The 25,535-nt window shown below is 38.5% G+C and overlaps 1 protein-coding gene across 1 annotated transcript in view; it reads left to right on the forward strand.

Moving 5' to 3' along the window:
- Positions 1-25,535, forward strand: part of SMPD3 (sphingomyelin phosphodiesterase 3) — a 111,922-nt gene that overhangs the window by 32,294 nt on the left and 54,093 nt on the right. Inside the window, 1 exon segment of the mRNA XM_074286369.1 lies at positions 5,286-5,354. The gene's annotated coding sequence lies outside the window, so the exon portion shown is untranslated.

The raw sequence follows: 25,535 nt of genomic DNA on the forward strand, positions 1-25,535 counted from the left end.
TATGTGGCCCATCTTGAACAAAATGTTCTTTTTTCTGAAAGATAGCTTTCCTCCCTCCTGAGCTCAGATTCCAAGAGACTGACCCCCCCCCTCTGGCTTCTGAAGTTGCTCTGAAACCTTTCTGAGCAGGGCACCCTATGGGCTGGGGAAAAGAAGAAGGAATAAAAGGGGGGAAGCGATGTTGCTATGGATTTTCCATTTTATCATCTGGCCTCCTCTGTCTCAAATAGTTGGGTTTTTTAAAAGGGCCGGGGTGAGTGAAGATAGCCTTCAGTTTCTCCAGAGAGCTTTTTCCCCTTAACCAGATCATTAGCACCAGCTCACAGGAATACAAACCATGGTGCTATAAAGCCACAGATCAAGGAATGATGCACATGGCTCCATTTCACTTAATCTTTCAAAAGCATCTCCCAAGGGATGGAGACAGAAGTGGGTGGATGTGTCTAGACAAGAAGCTGCCCATTAAACTTCAAGCTCTTGGAGCACTAGAACCATGAGTTTTCTTAACTTTGTATCATCTCTACAATGGACAATTAGTGTGTGTTTATTACTGTTGATCTACGTCATCTAGCCCACAGAAAGTGGTGCGCATTTCAGAAGGATTTAGTACATGTGTTGAGTTCATTCAAAAGCATTTCAATTCCTTCTATGTGCCAGGTCTCTGGTGAGGCACTGAGATACAAGGAAAAAAATGAAACAATTCATATCTCCAGAATGCTTATTAAAAAAAAACAGGTACATAAATACTTTTATGACAAATTAAAATGTGGGAAGTGCATAAACAGGAAAGATCAACAATAATGAGATATCATTTTCAACTAGAGGGAATGGAGAAGATTTTACCAATAACAACAGTGGATCCCTAGCAGAGCCTTGGAAAAAGGAAAGGCTTTCAAAAGGGGAAAGGAATGATAAGATATGTTATCAACCTTTTGACAACTTGATAGACCCAAGTTGTAGGGAGGCATACATTTTCACAGATGGCCATTGTATAGATTTGTTTTGCTTGTTTATTACAACATTTGGAGGAGGAAGTCAAAGGAATGGGATTAGCAATAATGGTGTAAAAACAGATCCATTGAAACCTTTTTTTAGATGTGCAGAAGAGAACAGAAGGAAGCACAGACAACCATAATAGTTTTGAAAGTACCATGTTGAATTTAAATATTCTTTTAAAAAGCAAGCTGAACATAACAGAGATTCACAGTTTCATGTGTAATCCTCTTTTATGTTCTACTTTGTATCTGGAAATACTCCTGCTTGGGAAGGGGGTGTTAAGCTCAGAATAAAAAAAAATAATAATTTAAAAAACTCCAAAAGAAGGTATATGGTATGGAGGCGTGAAGATGATCATGAACAAAGAAACAAAGATGGGAGAGGGAATTGGCAATAGTAAGGAAACATGAAGTAGGGAGAGCAAGTAATTCAACATATAGAAAGGAGCAATGTTCACTAAGACAGGGCAAGCTGATCCAGTTCTATTAAGTTAGCACTGTGCTAGATATTAGGAATCAGCAACCAACTGGTACAATAGACACAGCACCCCTCCAGGGGCAGGAACATTCATTCCCCTGAATTCAAATCCGGCTTCAGATACTTACCAGCTGTGTGACCCTGAGCAAGTTTGCCTTGCTCAACTGTTGCCTCAGTTTCCTCATTTGTAAAACGAACTGGAGAAGGAAATGACAAATTATTCTAATATCTCTGCCAAGAAAACCTCAAATAGGGTCACTAGCTTCCTATTCCTTTTTAGCATATCGCCTTAGCTTTAATGTATATATAATATTCTCTCTAAATTGAAAACAAGATAGAAAGTGAATGGGATGATCTCATAATAATTCTGTAAAATGGGCTGCCACAGACTATTTTACAGAATGGCTACAAAAACCAAACTGGGAGATAAGGGAAGGAGATCTATCACGGATTTGGCTCAGAATCACTGGTGCTTTAAAGCATAAAAAAGCCCTTCTCTGGGCATCTTTGCAAGAAGTCAAGCCGAGGAAGCAATTTGTCTCGTCTCTTGTTTGTATCAGGTGACCCAAACAGTTGCACTTGAGCTGCGGCTGCCTCTGCTACATTTGAGGATATTTTTTTTCCATGAGTAATTTATCTTTAAGTTCTGATGGCTCTTTGACTTGTGTGGGAGATGGAGGGGTTAGGTCAAGTTAACTAGGTCACATTTTCTCTGCAATCTTATAAAAGCCTTCAGAGAGACAGAATCTGAGAAGTTGCAAAGATTGCACCTACCAGATGGTGCTGCCGGCTGATGAGTCCTAGCAGCTGCTGTTAGGCCTCTGCATCCTCAAAGTAAAAGTGAATACGCAGACTGTGTCAGTGGCCAGGGAAGACATATGGCTGTACCTGCAGGGGCTATTGGCACAATGGTGAGCTGTACAAAATTGGCGGCCGAGGGGTGCCCTTTGATGCAGGAGAGGAGGTAGAAAACAGAGGCTCAGTGTGCATAGGATTATCAGACTGAAAGCTAGAGGGGATGCTAGAGCTGGTTTAGTCCAATCTCCTCATTTTTCCAATGAGGAAGCCAGTGCCCTCAGAAAAGTTAAATAATTTACCCACTGCCATACAAGTAGTAAGTGGCAGAGTCAAGTTGTTTAATTTAATCCTTAACTATTAACTCTTTGGAAAGATAAAGTAAAGAAATGTGAAGATATAATTTGTTTAGCAAGTTATCTGAGTCTTTCTTCATGAGGGCCAGCTAGATTCCATTTCATTTTACAGAGCGAAAACTAGGACAGGGCCACTGGGACTTAGTCCCAGAATAGCTACATTAAAAGGAGGGGTGGTATTCCTCCTCCTTGAAATGCACAGGGGACCACCATGGGAAAAAGCCCCCCCTAAGATGAGAACCAATGGCCAAATGTTGTCTTTCCCCAGCAATGAACCAACACAATGCCACAGATTGGGACAAACTTCTTGCCCATCTCCTGGGACAATGAAGATCACAACAATGGCTCCATGTCCTGGCTTTGATCTCTGCCCCTCCCCTCTCCTGAATTTGCTCCAAGTGCTAGATTTCTTTGTCAAGCCTCTACTAATTTATTCTGTAGCATGCAAAGTAGCAGCATAAACTCCAGATCACTGAAAGGATTTTCTGATTTGGAGTTGGAAGAGGATTTTAAAGACAAACTACTTCAGTGTCCTAATTTTATTGTCATGGAAGAGTCCTTGAGAAGGGACTTGATCTTCTCAAAACTCACAGAGCTAATAAATATCAGAGCCACCAGTCGAACAAAGGAGATCTGATTTGAAATCCAGGGCTCTATCTCTCTATCACATTCCTCTCAATTCTAGTGCTTTCTCTCTTTAATGATTTCCTATTTATCCCATATGTAGCTTGTTTGTATATATTTGCTTATATGTTGTTCCCCCCCCCCCTCCATTACAGTGTAACCTCATGAGAGGAGGAACTATCTTTTGCCCCTTTTTGTGTCCCCAACACTTAGCCCAGGGCCTGGCACATAGTAGGTGCTTGCTAAATGTTATTGATTGGCAGATTGCCTGCTTCATGTCACTTGGAAATTGAATTAATGCTGGTCCTCAGCTTGTATTCTGTCTCCTCATTCCTTTTGGCTTCTTCCAACACCTGGATCCCACTCATGTGGAAACAGCAGGATGCCCATTCTTTTCTCTAGGTAGCTCCAATACTTTCCACATTTCACAAATACAAAACATTCAACAACCAAGGAGATTTAAAAGTAGCTGGAAAAGATGCTGACTTGTTTGAGAAAATCACAGTGCTCGAATGGCAGGATGTAGGAGGCAACAGAGTTTGTCTAAAGGACATTGGCTTTGGAAGCAGGTTACTAGAATTTGAGTCACAGATCTGGCACTGCCAGTCTAGGGAACCTTGGACACCATTTCCTCATCTGGAAAATGAGAGTACTAGTATTTACACTTTCTACCTTAGAGAGTTGTTGTGAGAAAAGTGTTTTGTAAACCTCGAAGCACTATCAAAATGGGAGTTATTGTTGCCTTTATATTCAACATTGGCCAAATCCTCACTAAAGTACTCCACTTTGGGCTTTCCCAGATGGGTTCCCCGGCTTCCTTCAGGACCCAGCAAAAATTCTACTTCCTACAGCAAGCCTTTCCCTATCCCTCTTAGTTCTGATCCTTTCCTTCTGCTAAGGATCTTCACTTTATCCTGCATATATTAGTTTGTACATAGCTGTCTACATGTTATCTTATTAGATTGTGAGCTTCTTTAGAATAGAGACTTTTACCTGTCTTAGCACAGAACCTAGTGCACAGTATAGAGAGTGTTTCTTGACTAAGTCTGGAACATCCAGAACAACCACAACTGAATTTAACAAATACATATTTAGCATCTATGCTGTGTTTCAGAGATGATTAAAGAGTCAGAAAGTCAGAGCAAGGCAAAAAGGTAAAAAAAAATTATTTCATTCAAAAAAGAGACTATGAAGTAAATGAAATATAAACCAAGTATATTTTTCAGAATTCAAATAAATATCAGTAATCAGATTTTTAAAAGAAAAGGGGCGAATACTTTATATCAAATCCCAGGGAAAACACAAATGTTCATTAGCTAAAAGGATGGTACAATAGATAGAGCAGAAGACCTGGCTTTGAGTTGGTGCTGACTCTACTTCTCATTAAGCTGTGTCATTATGGCCAAGGCATTCAATCTCTTTGGGCCTCAGTTTCCTTATTTGTAAAAATGGAGATAATATTTCACATACATCCTTCAACTGCAGGTTCCCTGAAAGATCATAGCAAGCAAGAAGGGTTCTTAGAGAGAATCTACGCAACCCCTTCTTCATAAAGATAAGACTCAGAGAAATTGTGACTTACCCAAAGTCATACAGGTAATAAGTAACAGAGTCTGGACTTGAACACAGACCTTCTAAAATCAAGTGTCACCAGGTGCTATAGTGGACAGAACTCCTGACCTGGAGTTCAAATCTAGCCTTAAACACTTTCTAGCTGAGTAACTGTGAACAAGTCACTTCACCCTCCTTGCCCCAGTTTCCTCATCCATAAATGAGCTAGAAAAGGAAATGGCCAATCACTGCAGAATCTCTGCCAAGAAAACGCTAAAGGGAGTCATAAAAAGTCAGAGGGACTGAAATGACCAAACAACAACCTTTGACATCAAATCCCATGCTTTTTCTACCACATCACACTGCCTCTGTACTCAGGGATGTTTGCAAAGAAAATGTTTTGAAAACCTAGAGGTGCTATTTCAATGCAAGCAATTGTTTTCCTGCCTGAATGATTCCACTCTCCCTGTATTTTATATCTTGCAGGATTCACGGGGCGCAGCACTGAGGGGACCCTCACTCATTGCAAGGAAGATTGCTGTGTGACTGTGATTGGTATGTTGCAAAAGCTTTGGTTTCTCACTGTTGATATATTTTCATGCTTGATGATCAGCACTTGGCAGTTAGTGAGAGAGAAGACAGCAGAAGTTGAGGGTTAGAAGAAGGGGTCTGTGTTCCTTGTGGAAAGAGAAATTTCTTCCTGGTGGGCCCTTTGCTGTAACAGAAGGAGAAATCTGATTTTTATGGTTCCAAAATAGCATTCTTTGTAAGAAATGTCACCATACCCACATAATATAAATAATAATAATTAGCGATTTCATAATAGCACTTTAAGGTTTGCCAAGTTCTTTACAAATACTGTCTCATTTTTTTTATCTTCACAACAACTTTGTGAAATAGGTACTACTATTATCTCCAGATGATGAAACTAAGTGACATGTCTAAAGCAGAATTTGAACTCAGAACTTCCTGACTCTCAAGTCCAATTACTCCACATAGCTTACTAAGTGGGAAAAGAAATGGGGGATAATTTAACTCTACTATATTTGGGTTATTATCAACTAGCGTGGATGTAGCCTAAGGAAGAATGGAATAGAGTTTAATCATTTCTTTCTTGATGCTTTTCTCAGTAACCAACTTGTTACTGCTCTTCAATACAATTGTAATGGCTGTAAATTGAGGAGAAACATCTCAAATCAGCAAAATGATTTCACCCTCAATGATTGCCCCGTCCATAAATAGAGGTAATCTCTTCCAAAGAATTTAATTATCACCTCTATGCAGGTGACTCCCAAACAGATAAATTCGCTCATCCCTATCCCAATCTTACTGGACATTTGTAAACGGGCATTTGAAGCTCAACATGTCCAAATCAGAACTCACTATCTTCTGGCTCTTTGCTATTTCTTTCAAGAGCTTCTAGTCACCCAGGTGTGCCAGCTCAGAGTCATCCTCGACTTTTCCATCTCCCTCCGCTCATAGACAGCTACTAAGTAATATCAATCTGGCCTCTACCACATCTCTTGCATCTATCCCCTTCTCCCTTAAATGACATGAGTTTAATTCAGGTCCATTTTCTATATTTTTATTTACTCTTCTGTGTGCATATTGTGTTCTCTGTCCTCCCCCCAAAATGAATGAATCCTCAAGATTGTTTGGAGACAGAGTAATAGAAAGGACTTTATCCTTGGATTAAGAGTTCATAACTCTGTTTCTTAACTCTGTGACCTTCCAGCAGTAAAAAAAAAAAAAAGTGGGGTTTCGGAGTCAAAAGTTCCTGGTTCTGGCACAGACTCTCTGTGACCATGGGAAGGTCTCTGCCTGTCCCAGTTTTCCTTTTCTGTCTATTTGAATATGCTTTAACTATTCATCCTAATAGGTTTTCTCAGTTTTCCTGTTTGTACACAATTGTTTGCAATCGTCTTCTCTGTGAGACCACAAGTTCCTTGGAAGCAAGGACTGTCTCAGCCTTTCTTTGTACCTCAGCTCTTATTACAGAGCCTGGAAAATAGTAGGCATTTAATATCTGCTGACTTGGGAAAAAATAACCATGTGATCTTGAGCAGATTACTCCTCTGCGCCTCAGTTTCTTACTTGTGAAATGGAGATAATAATGCCTGCATTTCTTACTTTAGGTAAAAGAGATGGAGAAAATCAAATGTTACTGTATATCTGGTGCTATATGAATGTCAGCCACTATTATTCCGAACTGCTATGTTCTCTAAAAGAGATTCCAGTGACCATTATCCCCGCCCCCATTTCCTTAGTCATTAATAAAGAATGAACAAGGTAGTTAGGAGAAAGTGCTTTGTGAATCTTAAAGTGACAAGTGATGCATCAAGGACAGCCATCATTATCATCATTCTGAGTTCCCCCGTCAACTGTCAGTCTTTAATATCTTCTGAAGGAATCTTATTAACATTCTCCTGATATGTAGAATAATGCTGGTTTCTATACCCACTAGCTTTGGATCATTTGGAAAACAGACTTAGTCTGTATGTTCATGGAGCAGACCTTTTAAAATGCACACAAATGGTAGTATGTTGTCCTCTCGCTGAGCCATAAATCCATTTCTGATTTGAATAATAGTAGTAGTAGTAATAGTACTGATAATAGCTAGCATTTGACATTTGCAAAGTATCTTACTTTATCCTCACAATACTCCTGGGAAGTTGATACTATTTTTATACTCATTTACAATGAAGAAACTGAGGCAGATGAGGACTTGTCTAGGGTCACACAGACAGTATATGTCAGAGATAAAATTTGAATTTAAATCTTTCTGGCTCCAATCTGGTTCTAACCACTACACCAAACTGCACAGAAGCGGCATGATCTAATTAAAGAGCACTGGATTTGCAGCCAAAACGCTCACCCTGGCTCTGTTGCTTACAATATGGCAGGCAGGTAACAAGCATTTATTAAGTTCTTACTATATCCCAGTCAAGGTCTAAGCTTTGGAGATACAAATTAAATAAAAAGAAAGTCCCAGCCCTCTAGGATCTGACATTATAATGAAGGAAGTCAACACACAAAAGAAGTTTGAATGTGGAAGTACCCACAAGGGAGTTTGAAAAGGAAAGCTGGAAGAATCAAAAGCACTATCAAATCACTTAAATTCCATGTTTTTTCCTCAGTTAAGGGAGTCATTGAAACTGACTCACTCTAAGTCCTTTCTCAATAAGTTACTAAATAGGCACCTAGGCTCAAAGCTAGAAGAGGTCTTAAAGATGTTTCTGGGAAGAATTGCTTCAACCAATGAACTTGCTCCTCCCAAGCATGCAAGCTCTTCCCCAGGAATTCACAAGTCAAACTCCCAGGACTAGAAAATTGTTAAGTACCGACTTAGCACTTAGTAAAAACCTAATATCTCATTATCTCATTAGTACTTAGTAAGAACCTAACATCCCAAGTCTATTCTCCCATTGTATAGACATAGAAACCATAGCCCAGAACTTGAGTGAATTATCTAAAGTCAGACAGAGGGGCAGACCTAATACCAGAATCTAGGTCATCTGCCTCTACATCTGCTGCTACATTGAATTTTTTTTCTATTTTTTCTCTTGCAACATTTCCTTTTCATAAGTCATGGAAGGATCAGAGTTGTAGTGAGTCCTAAGACCCTAGGTATTGGGCAAGCCATTTTCCTGTTTTTGTCTCATTTGCAGAGATCTCATTTGTACAAAGAGGTGGTGAATATATATACAGACTCCTCCTATTTATAGAATAAATTCCAGTTTTCCTGTGTACTGCTTGAGGAGGAGAAGGTAACATCCCTGTCTTAGATATCCACCTTTCTAGATGGTGAGTTGCTCATTGCTACAATGTTAATATCCATTAAAGGAAGACTAACTGGAGTCACCTTCAAAGAGCAAGCTGAGCCTCTCTGCTTCTTCTTCCCTGAGACTTCCTTCTAATTGTTCTGAGCCTTACCAAACTATTACTGTTGAAAAGATTTGGAGTGGGTGGTACTGCAGCTCAACTTCTTGAACATTTCTGCAGGATCAGAAGAGAAGATTTAGGATTGGGATAAATTATTAGCATAATTTAACTTCCTGCCATTTCCCAGAGGAGGCATGGTAGTGACAAAGAGGGGAAATATAAGGAAAATTGAGGACAGCAGAAGATAATGATGGATTCAAAGGCTGTGAAGTTTCCTAAAGAAGCTGATTCTTCTCCTAATAAGGAAGAATAGAAATACAGAGCTGCCAGAGATGGAGGTAGGGATCAGTAAAGCAAAAAAAAATGGATAAATTGTCAACTAGGAGCTGAGAAAAAGAAAAGCAGGTGGAAATGGAATAGAAATGGAAAGTGCAGAGCTTAATAGGAGGCATCCTAATTTCCTTAGTATGCAGGGCATGGATCTAGAACCCAGTTGACTTTTTGTATTCTCTGCCAGTTCTATGGTGATTGTGATGACCCGTGATAGAGCCTCTCCTCCAAGGATGAAGCTTACAGAAGCCCTGGTAATAGTACCCTCCCATGGTTAGTAGTCCAGCAGTAGCTTCTATCAGTCACATCTGAGCAGCCTGCAGAATGACTACTCAAGATAATTAGATTACACAATACTCACTTAGCTCCAACACTATTATCCATTCAGTCAATAAATATTTATTAAGTGCCTACAATGTGCTTGTGACCTTGAAAAATCATTTATTCTGTTTGAAACTCAGTTTACTCTTTGTTAAAAAAAAAAAAAAAGAGCCAACTGAACAATAACATCCTTAAGGATGATGATACATCCACATCATTCTGTTTCTTTTGTCAAGGAATCAGTGAAGTCCCATGCTGGAGACCCAGCAGATGTACGTTGGAAACAGTGGGTCTCTTTCTAAAAAGTTTTTTTTTTTTTAAACTAAGTCTGGAGTAATAGGTTGCTTTGCTATGTTGACCCTGAGGATTCTGACTTTAGGCCTAGTGATAAAAACCTGCATTCAGTCCCTAATCACCACCAAGGCAAAAGGACCGTTCTAAAGGGAGTCCATTTGAATATAGCCCTTCTGGCCTAGAGCTGTGAGAAATAAGACTCATTCTTCTGATGAGTCTTGAGTTAAAAAACAATTCCGCTGTCCCTGGTACTGATCCAGATGAACATACCAGAAAAAACAAAACAAAACCTTGGAATGAAAACCAGGACAGCTGCCTTCTCTCTCTAGTTCCCATACTGATGGTCAAGAAACGACTTTGGAAGGTCACATTTCACCAACAAATGTGTGTACTTTCCCCACTGGACTAGTGCTGGAAATGATGTTAAAACTTCCCAAACTCTCTAGACCAGGAGTTTTAATTTGGGATCCACAAAATAAATTTCCGGGGATCTGTGAACTTGGAAAGAGAAAACAATTTATATATTGATTTCAATATAAATTGATTTCCTTTATCATACTATGTATTTTATTTTGTGCATTCAGTAACATAATTCTAAGAAAGGATCCATTGGTTTCCTTTAGGTAAAATATCTGTGGTACGAAAAAGATTAAGAATCCCTGCTCTATACAATGGGAGAAATGATAATAATAATTTCCCTTTTATATTTTGCTTGAAGGTTTAAAAAGCACTTTGTATGTATTATCTCCTTTGATCCCTACAATGACCCTGTGAGGAAGCTGTTTTTAATATATCCATTTCACAAATGCGGAAACCAAAGATCCAAAAACTTAAGTGACTTATGCAGAGTTAAGCTCCCAGAATGCATGTCTTCCTGACATATATTCCTTCAGAAAACATCTTGAGCTTTCCAATCACAGAACCGTAAATTAGTGCGGGCATCCAAAAGGACTGTTGCCTTAGACATAGGGAACAGCTATGGGGAAGCTGTGAGTAATTGATCTATGGCTTCAGGAACTACAGGAGTAGAAGATTTATTTATTGAAGCAAGAAGATCTCTTCTCAAATTGGTAGTGCGGTATCAAAGCAGCAGTGTGGGCATGTGTTTGAAGTGTCAGCCAGTAGTTTTAATCCCAGCAAAGTACTGTGTGGGAGTCATGAAGATGTCAGCCATGTGCAAGAGCAGCCTTGAAAATAATTGTCAAATTTCAAAATTAATACTGACTCTACCACTTCCTAATGCCATCCCTTCACCTTCTGCCCATCCATTTACATATCTGACCCCAGCACCACCCCTCCAAGTCCATATAGCTCAACTACCAGAATGCAGGCACCTGCTCACAACAAATAATTAAAAGTTTCCCCCACACGCAGTGTCAACGCCAGGTTTATGAACAACAGTAGATGTTAGATCAGACCTGAGTCTAGAGGATACAGTTCTGAAGATAAGAATAGGTCTTGGAAGATAATAGTAGAGTTTTGAGGTTAGAGACCAAGGGAGCATCCAGAGTTAGAATGAGTTCAATTTCCCAAAAGGTCAGAGTGAGGCTTTGGATCAGAAGCCAGATGACTTGCCCATATTCACAGGCAGTATCAGAGCCAGTTTTGAATCCACATCTCCCAGGTCTAATCCCATCATTCTCCCCTTGATGTCTGTTGTTGGATAAGACAACGTCATCAACAATGTCAATAACACAAGACAAAGAATAGACTGAAGGACAAGATTGAGCTGGAAAGTAATGCAAGTAGTTTGTAGAGGTATGTACAAATATTGATAGTGGAAACAAGCAACCAGTCAAAGTAGTAGGACAGCTAGGACCTGGAAGGACTCAGACACTGGAGGGCATTCAGAATAAGTCAAGAAATCAAAAAGTTTGGGGCATCGTGGTGGCGCAGTGTACCAGCACTGGATGTGGGAGGATCTGAGTTCAAATGCAGCTTCAGTTCATCATCACTAGAGTGAACAAAAAAAATCAGAAAGTTCAAGACAATAGTCAGGAACAAGGAAATCCGAAGAAACTGAAGGGAAAAGACAAACCAAGAAAGAACTTAATACCTAAGAACATCTCTCCCAGTCTTTTGGCTAATTTCTTCTCGGACAAAAAAAATAATAATAATAATCCCAGTACAGTTAGCCTGTGATCAGATTACCGATTTACTTTAGGTAAGGCCAAAAGTGTGCAGAAGAGAGAAAGCAATAGTTTCTGGCAGGCAAAGTCTGATATATATGCAGCCATCCTTGAAAATTGTGTTCAGATCAATAGAGGGAAAAACCAGCCATGGCAACAGCTAGACACTGACAAAGAAAAACCAAAATGAAAGATGAGGCCACAGCCGTAAGTAGAGAAAGGAAAAGGCAGATACCAAGAGAGCCATTGCGCTCATTCATGTGAGTAAACCTCCACCTCACAACTGTTCTGGGAGATTAGCAGCACAAATAATATTATCCCCCATTCTGAAGATAAGAAAACTAAGGCTCAGAAATCAAGGGACCTGTGCACAGTCAGAGACAGTCTTAGTACCCTCTACCTTCCAACTTTAATTCCATCACTTTTCCCATGACCTTAGGCTGCTGGGTGGATATGTAAACTAAAAGACAAGTTGAGTCTAAAACTAATACAAGTATTTTTTTTTCTCCACTGGGAGATTAGTGGTCAAACATGTCTGCTGAGACTTCAAGAGAAGTGTTTTATGAGGAAGTTCTATGGAATCAGTCACTTTGACAGTTCTCTGATCCTGGAAGCTACAAACCATGAGAGTGTCTATGTTGACTTGTATAACAAGAAAAACAGAAGGAAAAGGACAGATCCTTGGGCTTTTAAGAATCCAAAAGAAGTGAGTCAACCAAATGGCTCTCTCACATTAGGGATGGCTGAGATCTGCTACAAGGGCAGGAGAAATCTCAAAACCAGACCAGCTTAAGTACCTCTTTTGCAAGTATTCTTTAAAGCCAACAAATTTGGGGAGAAATCTCTCACTGAGCCTTCGTTACAAACAGGCTTTATTTTTCTTTTAACATTTCTATTTATTATTAGCATTCTTAAATTTTAAATTTTGAGTTCTAAATTCTCTCCTTCTCTCCTACCCCTCTACCCTCATCCACTGAGAAGGCAAGTAATGTAATATCAATTATACATGTGAAAGCATGAAAAGTATATTTCCATGTTAACCATGTTGCAAAAAAATCAAGAAAAAATAAATAATACAAAAATAATAATATTAAAAAATAATAATTCTCTCTCTGGAGGTGGACGGCATTTTTGGAATTGTATTGATCAGAGTAGCCAAATCTTTTATAGTTGATCCTCATTACAATATTGCTGTACACAGTGATCTCCCAGTTCTTCTTACTTCACTTTGCATCAATTCATATAACTCTTGCCATGTTTTTTCTGAAATCATCCTCCTTGTCATTTCTTATAGCATAGGCAACCTTTGTTTAACAGGAGATGAAATAGCTTTCAACTTAAAAAAAAAATAAAATAAAATCAAGCCTAAACTCCCAAAAAGGAAGTCTTATATTTCTCTAGAGAGAATCCCTTCAATACAAAAGCCAATTATTTTGCTTCACAGCATATTCTTAGAAAAGGAGGCAGAAGAAAGCTACTGGGACAGCTGTGGGACTGAGAAAAAGGATTTGTGCATTATGATCCAGAAAAGCAGGAGCTGGAGCATGTAGGGGAAAAGAAAGGTGTCTAATGAGTATCCTCTAGTTTGGAGGGTGAGGAGGAAGGAAGAGCTCGGCAACCCTGACCCTCTCAGTCAGTGTTCACTTTGCTTTTTGTCTCTCTGCCTTTGAGAGATGCAAACTGCTGAAAAAAGCCTGGAAATTGCTTCCCAGTACTTTTCCTCCAGATTAGTCCTGCTTCTAAGCCACAGGCCTGATCAAGAGCAGAGACTAAAAAAATTTCAAAACCTGAATTTGAATTTGACAGTTAAATACACTTACTTACTAGGTAGTTAATAAAAGTCTCCCTGCTTTTAGCCCAATGAAATTTTTAAAGGTCATGGGTTTTTTTTAGCTCACTGTCTAAAAATGTACTCAAGTGTTTTCTCTCTGTGTTGGAGGCTTTGGGGGTTTTTTGGTCTTGTTTTTGTTTTAATTAACTTTGGTTTTAATGAGATTTAAACCTTTCAGTACACTTGGGCAGATGGGACCTGTCAAAGCATACATGAAAATGGGCTAGTTCCTATATGAGGATCTTGAGATTTTTACCATAAATATGTGTGTATGTATATGTGTCAAAAAGGACATAATGTCATAAACATAGTAGAACTTTTACAAAGGACGTTAACTTTATTTTATTATTTATTTTTAATTTTTGATTGGAGGACATTAACTTTAGAAAGATATAATTGTAAATATACAAAATTGTTCCCCCAAACTGTGGGACATATAATTCCCTGCCCTCAGACCACCTATATTTTTTCCCCCTGAGGCAATTGGGGTTAAGTGACTTGCCCACACAGCTAGAAAGTTTTAAGTGTCTTGAGACTGGATTTGAACTCAGGTCCTCCTGACTTCAGGGCTAGTGCTCTATCCATTGCATCACCTAGATGCCACTGCCCCCTCACCCAACAATCCTGAAAACAAAACCTTTTGCTGCGTTCTTGCATGGAAAGGATTAGAGGATGTTCCTTATAGGATTCTGTCCATTCTATTTTCCAAAAGCATTGACTTTTGGAATCCCACTTTGCTTTGGCAGTGAAGCAGGGAACTAACTGTTTTGTGTGACTTGTCTCTTCGTTAATGACCACACTCCCTCACATCCTCTCCACAGTAACAATACTGTACTTTTTCTACATTTCAGGCTCAGCACATATGGTCAGATGTTAATAAATACTTGATTTTCATATGTCATGTAGAGCCAGTCAGCTCAGTGACAGGACTCAGGTCCCAGAGTAAGCCCAAAGGTAGGGCTCTTAACCAGGCTTCCTGATTCCATCAGATCCCGAAAGATTTAGGTCGGTCCTTTCCCTTCACCCATTATTTGAGGGTTTGGATAGGGCTTGGGGTCTAGAACTGGGCCCAAACCAGGTTTCTGAGGATACCTCCCAGATGACAGAACTGACCCAAACTCTGGAAATTTGGCCAAGGTGACAAAAAGACCAGTGTGTGCCGAGCTAGTGCTTCTGTTCAGCCATGCTCTTATGGTAATCCAGGTGAATTCCAGAATGTCTAGAGACTTCCTGAGAGTCCAGTTCTGGCCAGCAGAATGCCTAAGGACTCTTCTATGTAGTCTCTTTCCAATTGGCAAGGCTTAAGTCATTCACCAAAAATGTTCTACTATCGAAATCCAATACAGATTGACCAAGATAGGACTTTTTAAAAATACACACACCTTCCCTGGCAGGCAATATGCGAGGTACAGTGATGACCCCCCCCCCAAAAAAAGGGATCTTCTCTCATGGACATGACCTAAGATCCTACAGCACTCTAACTTGTTCTGGGCTGGGAATGAAAGAAAGAGCAGCGGGAAGCTTACTGTTCCATCTGACTCACCTTTGCCTTTTTCCTTTGAGCTTCAAAATCCAATTCAAGGAAGCAATTTATGGACCAGTCTGAGTCACGTAAATGATTAGAACAGAAGCTAATGTTTATTCCTAATAAACTCAGGATCCATGTTCATGGAATGTTCTGATATTTAATTATGTTTCATTAAAATATGAATCAAGGCTATCTGTGCATAGTTCATTTCTGGGAAATCATCATTGGTCCATTATGCATTGATTGTTCTCCCTGAATGATTGCCAGGGCATTGGGTAACTGGTAATTCCTGAAATCTTAATCTTCTGGTTCTTTCTGGACCCATTAGAAAGGTGAATTCCTTTTGGATTTAAGTCCCCACTATCAGCTAGGGTTTGCCAGGTTAGATTGCTCTTCAAAATCTGTCTCCTATCTCAAAGGAACTAGAACTTTAGGGCAGAAGAGATTTTAAACGTTATCTACTCCAATCCTTTGCTTCCAGTATAGAATAATTTTTGCAATATCTTTGTAATGAAGTCTTACATCTACTATTTTGAAATTTTTTAATTAATAAGCATTGATTTTCACACCTTCACACCTTCATCCCCCCTGCATTGGCCAGCATAAAACTATATATCTCATTCTCCTCTTTGTATTTGAATGCTGCAGTGATGGGAAGTCACTACTCTCTGATACAAATCTTTCTATTTACAAATAATTCTAATTTCTCAAAAAAATATTTTGTATATTGAATCAAGCTCTACTTCCCTGTAATTCTGCCCATCAACCTGAATTCTATTCCTTAGAGCTATACAACACAAATTCCATCCATTTTCTATAAGCACAATTGTTCAAATAGTTTGAGATAACAGTATCTGCTCTGTGGCCCAAAATTATTGCAGAGAATTTTTGCACTAGAAATATAAATAGTGAAATAATAATAGTTACAACAGCTAACATTTCTGTAGCACTTACCTAGGGAGGTGATGGTATTATTATCCCTATTTTACAAATGATAAACTGAAGAAGACAAGTTAAGTGATTTGCCCCGGATCATACAGATAGTATATATGTGAAACCAAATTTAAACTCAGTTCTTCCTGATACCAAGTCCAGCACTCTCTCCATTGGGCCATTTCTCAGTATATGATATGCAGCACACCACAAAAAATACCAAAATATGTTACTGGAAAACATTTTAAGAGGAGAAAAAAGATCTCTGAGACAGATTTGGACCTTGGAGAAAGACAGCCTGATATACATGAGAGAGAATCAGTCTTAGAAGGAGGAAGATTCTGCCTCTTCCACATACAGCTTGTGAGCTTGGGCAAGTCTATGATCTTATGATCCTCTCGGTGCTCTCTGAGGTCAGAAACAAATGAGTTGCCAATCAGCTTTAGTAGAGATTCTTTGCCAAAGAGTTCTTTACATCTAGACCTTAAAAAAACAAACAAACCTAGAATTGAATAATATCCCCCTTCGAAAATCAATATTGGTATAAAATCTAAAGCTACATCAAAGATAATAAATTTATATTGGATCAATGATATGTGAATAGACATTAATATTTCATCTGAGGATTTAATTAAATGAGAAAAATATTGAATTTGGTAATAAGAGATCTGGATTATGGCTACTGAGGAATTAGTTTGTGCAGCTCTCTGGAGAATGGGTACATAATCCAAGCTGCCTTTTCTATTATTCTTATGCATGCATAAGGAAGGCTGACTTACCCATTACAGCACCTGTGACCCTGCTCTTGTTTGTGGAACCCAGCCTAGTCCCCAGAGCAATCCCTCCAGTGATTGCTTCATTTGGAGTGGAACTAAGCAGGTTCTTGGAGGGAAAGTCCTCCCCAGCTTCTGCACTGCTGCTCAAGGACCACGGGGCCCAAGGTCATGGCTTGGCCACTCCACTACATGTGAGGCCAAAGATAGATGCAGCCCAGGCAGAGTTAAAGCAAAATATATACAATTCAAATGCCATTACAACTAACTCACTCCTTGGAACTGCTCAAGAAACCTGATTACACTCAAATTGTATTACCTTGAAATAAATGAATCAAAGCTTAGGGCTGGAAACTCTGTTTCTATAGAGATTTCAGTCATAATGTCTTTGTTGGAATTGATTTTTGACTTGTATAGATCAGGGATGGCCAGACAACATCTTAAACCACATCTGGCTCTTGTTATTTAAGAAAAATGATAATAGTGATGATGAGGAAGAGGATGGTGATTGATAATGACTAGCATATATTGTGCCCTTTAAAATTTGCAAAGCGCTTTACAAATATTATCTCATTTGTTCTTTGCAACAATCCTTTGAGATAGGTGGATTTTTATCCCCATTTCACAACTCATGAAACTGAGGCAGCAGAATCTAAGTGACTTGTAAGTCTTAGGCCAGATCCAAACTCAGGTTCCTTCTGACTTCAAGTCCATGATGCTTTCCACAGTGCCACATAACTGCTTGTAATAAATTGGGACTCGCTTCCAGGTCTACTTGAATATACATGTTTTTAAACATTTAACAAATATAGGGAAAGAGGACATATAGCCATTCTGAACAAGTGTTAAGAATTCAATGTAAAGCAAAGAAAACTGAAATATATTAGAACTCTGATCAATATAACAACTAATTGCCTGTTTCCTCATTTGTAAAATGAACTAGTGAAGGATACAACCAACCACTCTAGTTATTTCTGCCAAGAAAACCCTAAATGGAGTCATAAAGAACTAGACATGATTCAGCAGCAACAACAACAACAATGTAAGGAATACTTGTTATTTCACATGCCAGCCTCCTCTCTAGAGAAAATAAGGTCCAGAATGAAGCTTTTCCTTTTTTTTATTATAGCTTTTTATTGGAAAAACATGTGCATGGGTAATTTTTCAACATTGACCCTTGCAAAAACTTCTGTTCCAACTTTTCCTCTCCTACCCTCCATCCCTCCCCTAGATGGCAGGTAGTCCCATACATGTTAAGTATGTTAAAGTATGTGTTAAATACAATATATGTATACATATTTATACAATTGTCTTGCTACACAAGAAAAATCGGATTTAGAAAGAAGATAAAAATAACCTGGGAAGAAAAACAAAAATGTAAGCAAACAATAACAGAAAGTGCAAATGCTATGTTGTGGTCTACACTTATTTCCCAGTGTTCTTTCTCTGGGTGTAGCTGATTCTCTTCTTTACTGAACAATTGGAACTGATTTGGATCCTCTCATTGTTGAACAGAGCCACATCCATCAGAATTGACCCTCATACAATATTGTTGTTGAAGTGTACAGTGATCTCCTGGTCCTGCTCATTTCATTCAGCATCAGTTCATATAAGTCTACCCAGGCCTCTCTGAAATCATTTCTTACAGAACAACAACAATAATATTCCATAGCATTCATAAACCATAATGTATTCAGCCATTCTCCAATTGATGCACATCTACTCAGTTTGCAGTTTCTTACACTACAAAAAGGGCTTCCACAAACATTTTGGCACATTCAGGTCCCTTTCCCTTTAAAATCTCTTTGGGATATAAGCCCAGTAGTAGCAATGCTGGATCAAAGGGCATGCACAGTTTGATAACTTTTTGGGCATAGTTCCAAATTGCTCTCCAGAATGGCTGGATTCTTTCACAACTCCACCAACAATGCATCAGTGTCCCAGTTTTCCCACAGCCCCTCCAACATTCATCATTATTTGTTCCTGTCATCTTAGCCAATCTGACAGGTATGTAATGATACCTCAGAGTTTTCTTAATTTGCATTTCTCTGATCAGTATGATTTGGAACACTCTTTCATATGAGTGGAAATAGTTTCAATTTCATCATTTGAAAATTGTCTGTTCATATAGTAGAGAATGTCTTGCTTTCTTATAAATTTGAGTCAATTCTCTATATATTGGGGGCAGCTAGGTGGCGCAGTGGATAGAGCACCAGCCTTGAATTCAGGAGGACCGGAGTTCAAATTTGGTCTCAGACACTTAATACTTCCTAGCTGTGTGACCCTGGGCAAGTCACTTAACCCCAGCCTCAGGGGGGGAAAAATTCTCTATATATTTTGGAAATGAGGCCTTTATAGAACCATTAACTGTAAAGATGTTTTCCCAGTTTATTGCTTCCCTTCTAATCTTGCCTGCATTAGTTTTGTTTGTACAAAAGCTTTTTAACTTGATATGAAAAAAAATTTTTATTTTGTGATCAATAATGATCTCTAGTTCTTCTTTGGTCACAAAGAATGAGGCATTTTTGGTAAGACAGTTTCTCCTGAGCTTCTCTAGATTTTTTGTTTTGAGGAAGGGTTCTAATAGAAAAGGAGGAATCATAAGGAAATGACAATTTTATTTAGAGGTAAGAGTTAGCATCAATAAAGCATTTTTTTTAATGTTGAGAGCCATGGACAATAATCACTTGACAAACACAAATGAAATTTCTAGTCATCTACTGCTGATTAATTTTAAAAGGAATGATTTTTTTAAAAATCAAAAAAAAAAAATCCCCTGTAAGATGGTTCTACTACAAAAAATATAAATAAAAAGATAAAGAGTTGCTGTCCTACTTAGCTCCCATTTCTGTTTCTGTCTCTGTCCCTCTGTGTGTGTGTTTCTATCATTCATTCATTCACTCTTCCTCTCTTTTCTTTCATTATCTCTTACTCTCTAAATCTCCTAACTCTTCTCTTTATCTCTCATTCTTCTCTATTTCTCCCACTTTTCTTCCCATTGCTCTTTTCTCATTGTATTCCCCATCTTGCCATCGCTCTTTCCTTCTCTGAACTTTTAAGTATCTGTTTTATTTACATAGAAGATAGCTTAGTTTTTTTCTCAGCCCTTCCATGAGTAGAGGCCAAGTGGGTTCCATGAAACACATAGAAGCCCACTTAATTGGGAACAAGAGAAAGCATGTTCCATGAAACTTAAGAGCCAATACATCATTATAGATTTGCTAAGCTAATGGACCAGAAGTAGGGAGAAAGTGGACTTAGAGAATGATCAGCACCAAGACCAAGAACAGCATTCTGAGGGGTAAGCAAAAGCACATGGTCCAGGGGTTCAATCCTGAAATAAACAACAGGGATAGGAGGTCAAAAATAATAATTCACATTTATATAATATGTTATTGTGTGCATCAAGGGGGCAATATAGCATAGTGAATAGAGCCAGATTCAAAGCAAGAAGACCTGGGTTCAAGTTTTCCCTCTCCCTCATTCTTTCTCTCCCTCCCTCTCTCTTTCTCTCTATGCTTCTCTTCCTTCTCCCCTGTCTCTCTCATTCTTTGTGTCTCAATCTCTCTCTTATTCTAGCTCTCCTCTCCCTCCCTCTCTCTCCTCTCCCCTTCTCTCTCTCTTTCTCTCTCTCTCTCTCTCTCTTTCTCTCCCCTTTTCTTTCTCTCTCTTTCTCCTTCTCTCTCTCCCTCTCTCTTCCCCCCCCTCCCGTTTTCTCTGTCTCTCTCTCTCTCTGTCTCTCTCTGTCTCTCTCTCTCTGTCTCTCTCTCTCTCTCTGTCTCTCTTTGTCTCTCTCTCTTTCTTTCTCTCCCCTTTTCTTTCTCTCTCTCTTTCTCTTTCTCTCCCCTTTTCTTTCTCTCTCTCTCTCCTTCTCTCTCTCCCTCTCTCTTCCCCCCTCCCCTTTTCTCTGTCTCTCTCTCTGTCTCTGTCTTTTTCTCTCTTTCTCTCTGTCTCTATCTTTGTCTGTGTGTGTGTGTGTGTGTGTGTGTGTGTGTGTGTGTGTGTATACCCAGTCTCTTGCCCTTAAGGTTCCTCTTAGTTTTCCCTATGGACCCAGCTCTCCAGCCTCTCACTGCCCCTGTTCTCTGTGGCAATGGCTGTCTTCACCTACCCGCTCAGGGGCGTGTCAGATCACACCCAGCATCCCCTTCATTCTTTCAGACATGCAGATGACATGGTCACTTTCCCTTGAGTTTCCTGTCACTTCCACATCACCAGCCACTTCCTTGCCAGTCAGAATCAAGCCCTTCTTGCTTCCTCCACCTTATAAGCAACACAATTTTCAGCAAGGCAATGTGAGGCTTCCACCATGTGGCCAGACAGTTAAAACTTATCATCACAGCTAGATCTTACTTCTGCGCCACTTTTGTAATCTGTTAGGAAAGCATCATCCCAATCTTCCATCTGGCCAGGCCATCTGTAATATATGATGACTTGTTTTTCTCTTTTGATCTACCCAAATGTTCTCACCGGTGTTTCTACATCAGTGTTCATGGTTTTTGGTCCAGATGTATATAGAACAACATACAATACTACTTCCTTCCCTTTTTACTTGTTTCTTTTGAATGAAATAAATGCTTCTGTTAGTATTCCAGCCCATGCAAATCATGTCATTCTATAATAAAAAAACACCATCTGTGCCCTGAGTTCTTCAGTATTTTATTCAGGACTTCAATTAGAGATCTATTTAGGTTAAAAAACATCCCGTTAGATATGAAGATAATTTTTCATATGAAAAAATTAGTCATCTATAGTTACATTAAAAAATGCTCTAAATCACTATTAACTGGGGAAATGCAAATTTAAAAAACTCTGAGGTATCACCTCATACCTCTTAGATTGGCTAAGATGAATGTTGGAGGGAATGTGGGAAAACTGGGGAAACTGGGACACCTGATACATTGTTGGTGGAATTGTGAACTGAGCCAGCCATTCTGGAGAGCAATTTGGAACTATGCCCAAAAAGTTATCAAACTGTGCATACCCTTTGATCCAAAAGTGACACTGCTGGGTCTGTTTCCCAAAGAGATCATGAGAGAGGAAAGAGGACCCACAGTTACAAAAATGCTTGTAGCAACACTTTCTGTGGTGGCAAGGATTTGGAAATTGAAGAGATGCCCACCAATTGGGAATGGTTGAATAAGTTGTGGTATATAAATATAATGGAATATTATTATTCTATAAGAAATCATGAACAGGCTGATTTTAGAAAATCCTGAAACGGCCTACATGAACTGATGCTGAGGAAAGAGAGATCCAGGTAGAGCACTGCACATAATAACAGCAAGATTGTACAATGATCAATTATGATACACTCAGCTCTTCTCAGCAATACACTGATCCAAGACAATTCCAAATAGACTTGGGTGGAAAATACTGTCTGCATCCAGAGAAAGAACTACAGGGACTGAATGTGAGAATAATATTTTTACTTTTAGGGTTTTTTTCCCTTTTGTTATGATTTTTCTTTCACAACATGACTAATATGGAAATATGTTTTAAGTGATTGTATATGAGTAACATGTCAGATTGCTTGCTGTCTTAGGGACGGGAGAGGTAAGAAAGGGAGAGAGAATAAAGTTTGGAATTCAAAATTTTATAAAAATGAATATTGTTACATGTAATTGGGAAAATAAAATATTACTAAGTAAAAAAGGAATAAAAATAAAACAAGAGATTTCCTCTGGATGATTAAGTCCATCTTCATTCATATTTGTCCTCCAATTCCTACCTTCAAATAACTAGATTTCTTTTGGCACAGCTCTGAAAACAGGGAAGTCAGCTTTGATAGGGAGAAGTGTGTAGGTTAAAAGAAAAGCAACTTTGAACAGATCATATCGAACACAGGTGCAGCATCAAGATATGAAGAGGGAATGAAACAGGAGCACCACAAATACAATTGTTTTGATACTACCTTAGGTGCCACTGAAGTAATATATGAACCTTCTGTATGTGGAATTTTCCTTTAAAAATAAAAAGGGGGGAACTAAAATAATAATATATAATATGTCGTTATTATAATAGCCAAAATTTATATAGCATTTTAAGGTTTGCAAAGTTCTTTGCAAATATCTCATTTTACCTTCAAAGCAACCCTAGAAGTTATTGGAGGATTATCATCTCCAATTTATATATGAAAAAACTGAGGTAGACAGAAATTAAGTGATTTGCTCAGGTTTACACAGTTACTTAGCATCTAAGACTAGATTTGAACTTAAATCTTCTTGCTTCCAAATCTAGTGCTCTGTACACTGGTACCATCTAGCTGACAGACAGGGAGATTACAAGCAAATTTGGTCTGCTTTCCATTTCTGTCTTAAACCAGGATGCCCAGACACACGCTGATCATTTCTGATCACGTGGTCACTTTTAATTGGGTTGGAGGGAGCAGAGAGGGAGGCTATCTTAATTCCCACAATACCAGGATTGAGTATTATTTCCAAATCTTTTCAAAGTTGTGGTTTTTAAAAAAATCCTTTTGAATGTTTTGCAATAAACACCACCACTCCAGGACTCTGAAATTTCAACACTTAACCTTAGTGTTGTATTGTGCACAGCTAGCATGGCAAGTATGAAGGTTTTATATATATATATATATTTCTTTGCAATATGGTGACTGTGTTCAAGCCAATAAAAATATGCAATATACAGAGAAAATTAAAATAATGAGACCCCTTGTGGGTAGGATTCATTATTAGTACTAATGGTGATCTGGCTATATTTCATATCTAGCATTACAGCCTAAGGCCAGGTACTTATTTGGAAACTATTTCTAACATTGGTGCACATTAAAAACAGAGTTTAAAATCCTATTATGTAATAAGTTATCTGTTGATTTCAGAGATGAGTTGCCTGAAGGAGCTTATGAGGAAAATGTTTAAGCATGTGTGTGGGTAGAAAGACTAGAAAGCTGATTTTTATCAAACTCTGCTTCTTCTTTCCCCTGGAAAATTCAAACCTTTTTATTGATGCAACTAATACCAAACTTATTTTAAAGAGTAGTAGGTCAGGAGGAAAAAAAGAAACCATCAGGATAGTTTATTATACCTTGATCATCAGCAAGCTGGTCAGTAGATAATAAAACCTTAGGCATGGTAACTCATAAAACAAATTAAAAAGTGCCAAGTGGTCATTGGTCCTGTGCAGCCCTCTTCCATTTCCAGGTGATGATAGTAGAGTGGCAAAAAAGAAAAAGAACGGAAGTAAAGGGTTCTAAGAATCACATCATTTTAAAAAACATCTATAAAGATTAATTTTTGTTGTTCAGTCACGTTTCAGTTTTGTCCCAACTTTTAGAGTTTTCTTGACAGAGAGCTGGAGTGGTCTGCCATTTCCTTCTCCACTTCATTTTACAGATGAGAAAAGTTTCAGGCAAATAAGGTGAAGTAACTTGCCCAAGGTCATATAGCCAGTAAGTATCTGAGGCCAGACTTGAGTTTAGGCCTTCTTGACTCCAAGACCCAGCTTTTATCCACTGCACCATCTAGCCTCCCACAAAGATTAACTTAACTGTTGATATTTTAACCAGGAGGATTTTTATCCAGGGACCAATGCAGTTGATACCTAGTGAAAAATAGGTATTAATATTGATACCTATATTGAAAAATGAAACTGGAAGATGCAAAGAATCTGCAGCTAAATGAAGGAGTTCGTTTCTGTTTGGAGAAGCAAATAATGGAATGAGTGATGTTGGTTTCATTGTGTGCCCCAAAGTAAAAAGAAGCTTCAATTCATGGGACTCTTGGTCATTTCTCCTTACATTGTTCACTGTGCATATAGGGAAAGCATGACCATGCAGATTTATGGATGTAGGGAAGCAGAATATGGGGCTAGTTTATTAGGAAAACCTGAATTCAAAACCCACTATAACACTTTCTGGTCGTGTGGTCTTAGATAAATCACTTAATCTCCCTGTCCCTCAATTTTATCATCTGTAAAATGATTTTTTAAAAAACTCTGATGCTCAAAAAAGTCGTTTACAACTTGACAGGATCCTGCAAAGCAAGTCAATATGACATTTGGTAAATAAAATGCAGAAAGAGGCACAAGGAAAGATAGAGACAGGAATGTTTGAAAATATGTCTCAGGACTGAGAGATGAATGAAATCAATGATTTATGGGCTATTCTAAGATCTCATACCTCCAAATCATGATCACTTTCCTCAAGGAAAGTCAGAAGATATAAAACTGATAAGCTCCAAACATTATCACCAAAGAGAAGGAATGAAGGAAAGAAGAAAGACAGAAGGAAAGGGAAAGAGAAAGGGAAAAGGAAAGGAAGGAAAGAAAATGAAAAAGGAATTAGCTATATTTTAACAAATAGGAAATGACTACTTATTGATGTGGGAGACATTTCAGAATGCACTGTATGCATTCAGACTATCAAATTGTTAAAAAAAAAAAAAAAGCAATAAATTAAAAGATAGAGATGGAAAAAAAAATACTATATACAATTACAACAGGCCCCAGCCTAGACTATTTAAACATACTGTTGACTTTCCCAAAAATGAGAATAGACATTGACTTTAATTACTGCCATTTCTTAGAGAAGGGTAACCACTAGAAAGCAATTGCCATGACAAGGTGGCTAAAAGAGCCCAGAGACCACTTTTCTAACACTTGATTTCCTTGTCAAGCAGAGACATGCTCCTCAAAGGCAGCATCAGGTTAAAAGAAAAAACTCATTTGCAAATCATTATGGCGTAGGAAAATGGA

This window comes from Sminthopsis crassicaudata, chromosome 2, assembly GCF_048593235.1.
Source record: "Sminthopsis crassicaudata isolate SCR6 chromosome 2, ASM4859323v1, whole genome shotgun sequence".
Classification (NCBI taxonomy): Eukaryota; Metazoa; Chordata; class Mammalia; order Dasyuromorphia; family Dasyuridae; genus Sminthopsis; species Sminthopsis crassicaudata.